Source organism: Siphateles boraxobius, unplaced genomic scaffold, assembly GCF_051911475.1.
Source record: "Siphateles boraxobius isolate OS27281-9 unplaced genomic scaffold, OSU_SipBor_1 377, whole genome shotgun sequence".
NCBI classification, from domain to species: domain Eukaryota; kingdom Metazoa; phylum Chordata; class Actinopteri; order Cypriniformes; family Leuciscidae; genus Siphateles; species Siphateles boraxobius.
Genome location: NW_027509005.1, coordinates 40,001 through 45,918, shown reverse-complemented (window position 1 = coordinate 45,918; position 5,918 = coordinate 40,001).

The window sequence follows — 5,918 nt, the reverse complement described above, 5'->3', positions numbered from 1 at the left end:
GGCAGTGGACCAAGCCGGAGAGGTTGCACTCTGGCTGGGTGAGCGAGTTAAATCTCCGCCAAGGTGGAGCTCTTAAAACCATGAAACCTCCAGGAAAAGACGGGCTGATTTTCCTCTGATGTCCATCCCAGGGTGGGTGCATCTCTCCTGGGCACGAATAAAGCTCAAACGCCCACGGTGGAATGCCGAGCTTTAAAAATGACAGAGTCCACGATGTTGCTGTGGACTGAAAGCTCCAGGGCCTTCAAGGCAGTGGACCAAGCCGGAGAGGTTGCACTCTGGCTGGGTGAGCGAGTTCAATCTCCGCCACGGTGGAGCTCTTAAATACATGAAACCTCCAGGAAAAGTCGGGCCCGTTCTTCTGAAAAAGTCCTTCCCAGGCAAAGCGCACCTCTCCTGGGCACGAATAAAGCCCAAAGCCCATGGAGAAAATGACCCTGAAACCAAGCTCTTGAAAATGACAAAGTCCAAAAAAGTTGCGGTGCGTTCAGAGCTCCATGCTCTCGGACCTCACTGGGAAGCCCAGGGAGGGTGGACCGTCCTGGGCCAGAGTCATATTCGCCCGCCCTCCCTGGAGCTCATATTGGAGCAAAGACGGTCCTAAAACGGCCCTTCGGGCTTCTGTGGAGGAGACAAGCTCTTACAAATGACAGAGTCCACGATGTTGCTGTGGTCTCAAAGCTCCAGGGCCTTCAAGGCAGTGGACCAAGCCGGAGAGGCTGCACTCTGGCTGGGTGAGCGAGTTCAATCTCCGCCACGGCGGAGCTCTTAAAAACATGAAACCTCCAGGAAAAGACGGGCCCGTTCTTCTGAAAAAGTCCATCCCAGGCAAAGCGCACCTCTCCCGGGCACGAATAAAGCCCAAAGCCCGTGGAGAAAATGACCCTGAAGCCAAGCTCTTGAAAATGACAAAGTCCAAAAAAGTTGCGGTGCGTTCAGAGCTCCATGCTCTACGACCTCATTGGCCGTCCCAGGGAGGGTGCACCGTCCTGGGCAAGAGTCAGATTCCCCCGCCCTCCCTGGAGCTCTGTGTGGAGCAAAGACGGTCCTAAAACGTCCCTTCAGGCTTTTGTAGAGGAGGTGGAGAAGCCTTCCTGGGCACGAAGCAAGCTCAAACGCCCATGGCGGGCTTGACTCTGGAGTCAAATTCGAAAAAAATTGACCGAGTCCAAAAAGTTGCTGTGGGTTCAAAGCTCCATGCTCTACGACCTCCCTGGCTAGCCCAGGGAGGGTGCACCGTCCTGGGCCAGAGTCAGATTCGCCCGCCACCCGCTGGAGCTCCATCTGGAGAAAAGACGGTCCTGAAACGGACCTTCGGGGCTTTATCGGGGAAGGGAAGTAGAGCGGTGGAGGGCACGCACAACCCATGAACAGACCGTCGTGAGCCCCGCTCGGAGTCTCTCTGCGTGGGTATAAAAATACAGATTACACAGTGCGCTCGGTGGAGCTCTGGAAGTCCTGGTGGGAGACGGCCCCCAGGGGAAAAAAAAGCCCGGCCGGGGTGTGCTCTGGCTGGGGAGAGAAAGAATTCAATCTCCACCGCGGGGGTGGATCACTGCATGTACGAAACATCCAGGAAAATGACGGCTGCTGGTTTACTTCTCTAAGTGCTTCCCAGGAAGGGTGCAGCCTTCCTGGGCACGAATCGAATCCAAAGCCCCCATGGCGGGCATGACTCTGGAGTCAAAAGGTTGCTGTGGGTTCAGAGCTTCCATGGTATCAGACCTTTCTGGCCATCCCAGGGAGGGTGCGCCGTCCTGGTTCAGATTCAGATTCGCCCCCAACCCCTGGAGCTCCTTCTGGAGAAAAGATGGTCCTGAAACGGACCTTGGGGTCTTTATCGGGGAGGGGAAGTAATGCGGTGGAGGGCACACAGAACCCATTAACAGACCTCCGTGAGCCCCCCGCTCAGAGTCTCTCTGCTTGGGTATAAAAATCCAGATTACACAGTGCGCACGGTGGAGCTCTGGAAGTCCTGGTGGGACCCCCAGGGAAAAAAAATAAAAGCCCGGCCGGGGTACGCTCTGACTGGGGAGAGAAATAATTCAATCTCCAACCGCGGCGGTGGATCTCTGCATGTACGAAACCTCCAGGAAAATGACGGCTGCTGGTTTTCTTCTCTAAATGCATCCCAGGAAGGGTGCAGACTTCCTGGGCACAAATCAAGCTCAAAGTCCCCTTGGCGGGCCTGACTCTGGAGTCAAATTTGAAAAATTGACAGAGTCCAAAATGTTGCCGTGTGATCAGAGCTCCACGATCTCAGAACCTCCCTGGCCATCCCAGGGAGGGTGCGCCGTCCTGGGTCAGATTCAGATTCGCTCCCCACCCCTGGAGCTCCTTCTGGAGAAAAGACGGTCTTAAAACGGACCTTGGGGTCTTTATCGGGAAGGGGAAGTAGTGCGGTGGAGGGCACACAGAACCCATTAACAGACCTCCGTGAGCCCCCCGCTCAGAGTCTCTCTGCTTGGGTATAAAAATCCAGATTACACAGTGCGCACGGTGGAGCTCTGGAAGTCCTGGTGGGACCCCCAGGGAAAAAAATAAAAGCCCGGCCGGGGTACGCTCTGACTGGGGAGAGAAATAATTCAATCTCCACCGCGGCGGTGGATCTCTGCATGTACGAAACCTCCAGGAAAATGACGGCTGCTGGTTTTCTTCCCTAACTGCATCCCAGGAAGGGTGCAGACTTCCTGGGCACTAATCAAGCTCAAAGTCCCCTTGGCGGGCCTGACTCTGGAGTCAAATTTGAAAAATTGACAAGAGTCCAAAATGTTGCCGTGTGATCAGAGCTCCACGATCTCAGAACCTCCCTGGCCATCCCAGGGAGGGTGCGCCGTCCTGGGTCAGATTCAGATTCGCTCCACACCCCTGGAGCTCCTTCTGGAGAAAAGACGGTCCTAAAACGGACCTTGGGGTCTTTATCGGGAGAGGGGAAGTAGTGCGGTGGAGGGCACACAGAACCCATTAACAGACCACCATGAGCCCCCCGCTCAGAGTCTCTCTGCTTGGGTATAAAATCCAGATTACACAGTGCGCGCGGTGGAGCTCTGGAAGTCCTGGTGGGAGAGGGCCCAGGAAAAAAAAAAAGCCCGGTCATGTTGCGCTGGGGAGAGAAAGAATTCAATCACCACCGCGGCGGTGGATCTCTGCATGTACGAAACCTCCAGGAAAATGACGGCTGCTGGTTTTCTTCTCTAACTGCATCCCAGGAAGGGTGCAGACTTCCTGGGCACGAATCAAGCTCAAAGTCCCCTTGGCGGGCCTGACTCTGGAGTCAAATTTGAAAAAGTGAGAACCGTGGTGGTCAGACCGGGTTGGGAAACGATCTGACCCAGCCCAGATAAAGTGCACTCTGTGCGGGCGAGACTTCCAGGAAACGCGCGGGTCTGGTTTGGACACCCAGACTCTCCTCGGACAAGGTAACGGTAGACGGGCGCCTCCGGGTTGCCTGGGGCCCGGAGGGGTGCACCCTCTCCTTCGGGCCGTCGCTGTCAGGGTTGACTGGTCGATTGGAACTTTGGACGCGCCTGGGGACGGCCCCTGCCCGGTCGCGAGACCGCTATGGGCAGCTTGCTCCTCCCCGCTTTGCGCGTCGACTCGAGACGCGGCCTCCCTCCGGGGAAAGCAGGCCGCGTCGACCTCGGGAGACTCAGATGGCCCGTCTGAAAACGGATGTCCGCAGCGGTGACGTCGGGACCGTCGTCAGGCTTTGACGGTTGGCGGGGTTTCGTTGGGGGCCCCCCATCACGGCACAGAGCCTGACTTCGCCCCGCGCCTCCCACCCGCTTTGAAAAGCACCCTTCCCCGTTACGGCCTCGATCCAGAGGCCTACCACCCCCCCGCCCTCACGGGCGGACGGTTCCTCACGCGCCCTATGAGCGGCCGTGCCGCCTCGAGCCCAGGCCCGAGCGGAGCGAGACCCGTGTGTAGGAAACCCGCGCGTCGCAGGTTCGTCCGTCCCGGGGCTCCTTTGATCCCGGGCTAAAACAAAAACCATATGCTTGTCGAACCGTCGGTCTGGGTAAACGGCAAAACGACTCCAGGGGCTTGAGACACCCCTGGAGCGACGGAGGAAGGTGCACCTCCGAAAGAAAAATGAAATTACGGACAGTGTCCGATCGAATGAGGTCCACGGAACAGAGAACCGTGGTGGTCAGACCGGGTGGGGAAGCGGTCTGGCTCAGCCCAGATAAAATGCACTCTGTGCGGGCGAGACTTCCAGTAAACGCGGGGGCTGGTTTGGACACCCAGACTCACCGCCGGTGCCCTGGGCGTGCATCCAGTGTGTGAAGGTGCACCGTCCTGGGCGAGCAGAGGGTGAAAGACACACAACACTCCTCGTAAGAAAATGGACAGTGTCCAAGATCTTGCATGCAAACGAGAGCCCTGTGCTCGCAGACCCGACCGTGGCCTGCTCAAAGTCAGATCCGTACGCTTGATGGCGCTCCTGCTGGAGCAAAGACGGTCCGAACACGGACGCTAGGGGTGTTGTAGAGGAGGTGGGGGACCGTCGCCACACTCTTCTCGGACAAGGTTAACGGAAGACGGGCGCCTCCGGGTTGCCTGGGGCCCGGAGGGGCGCACCCTCTCCTTCGGGCCGTCACTGTCAGGGTTGCCTGGTCGATTGGAACTTTGGACGCGCCTGGGGACGGCCCCTGCCCGGTCGCGAGACCGCTTTGGGCAGCTTGCTCCTCCCCGCTCTGCGCGTCGACGCTAGACGCGGCCTCCCTCCGGGGAAAGCAGGCCGTGTCGACTCTCGGGAGACTCAGATGGCCCGTCTGAAACGAATGTCCGCGACGGCGGCGGCGGACGCGGGCGCGTGGAATTCGGAATCGGACGGTCGGGGTGGCCGACACCCCCCGGTCCAGTCTTCGAGCCCGACCTTCGCCCCGCTCCTCCCCGCCCGAAAAGCACCTTTCCCGGTTACGGCCTTGATCCAGAGGCCTCCCACCCTGGCCCCGCCTGACGGACGGTTCCTCACGCGCCCTATGAGCGGCCGTGCCGCCTCGAGCCCCAGGGCCGAGCGGAGCGAGACCCGTGTGTAGGAAACCCGCGCGTGGTGGTTCGCCGTCCGGGGTCGATCCCGAGGTAAAAAAAAAAAAAAAGTACCATACGCTTGTCGGTCTGGGTAAAGGGCGGAACGACTCCGGGGGCTTGACTCACCCCTGGAGCGACGGAGGAAGGTGCACCTCCGAAAACTTTTTGAAAACGGACACCGTCCGTTGCAGACGAACGAGATTCCCACAACGACCAACCTCCCTGGAAGACTCCCAGGGAGAGTACCTCGGGTTCGGGCACGGTCAAATCCGTCCGCGTGACGGAGCTCCCTTCGGAGCGACGTGGGTCCTAAAACGGACCTTGGGGGTTTTGTCGAGGAGGGCGACAAACGCTCCCGCTCGGACAAGGTGACGGAGGGCGGGCGCCCACGGAGGAAAGGGCGAAGAAAAAAAAACGGACAGAGTCCAAAACGGTGCGGTCCACCCAGATTCCCACGTACGCGAGACTCTCCGGCTGGCAACCGGGGAGAGTGCCTAGGTGTCGGGCACGTACGAATCCGTCGGCGGTGACGGAGCTCCGGTCGGAGCAAAGACGGTCCTAAAACGGCCCTTCGGGGTTTTGTCGAGGAGGGGACAAGCGCCCTGCTCGGACAAGGTGAGAGAAGGCGGGCGGCTCGCGGAAGGCGCCCCGGAGGCAGGCGATCCTCCTAAAGAAACGGACAGAGTCCGAAACGGTGCGGTTCACCCGGGTCACCACGTACACGAGTCTCCCCGGCTGGCGACCGGGGAGAGTGCCTCTGTGTCGGGCACGTGAGAATCCGTCCGCGGCGACGGAGCTCCCGTCGGAGCAAAGACGGTCCTAAAACGGCCCTTCGGGGTTTTGTCGAGGAGGGGACAACGGCCCCGCTCGGACAAGGTATC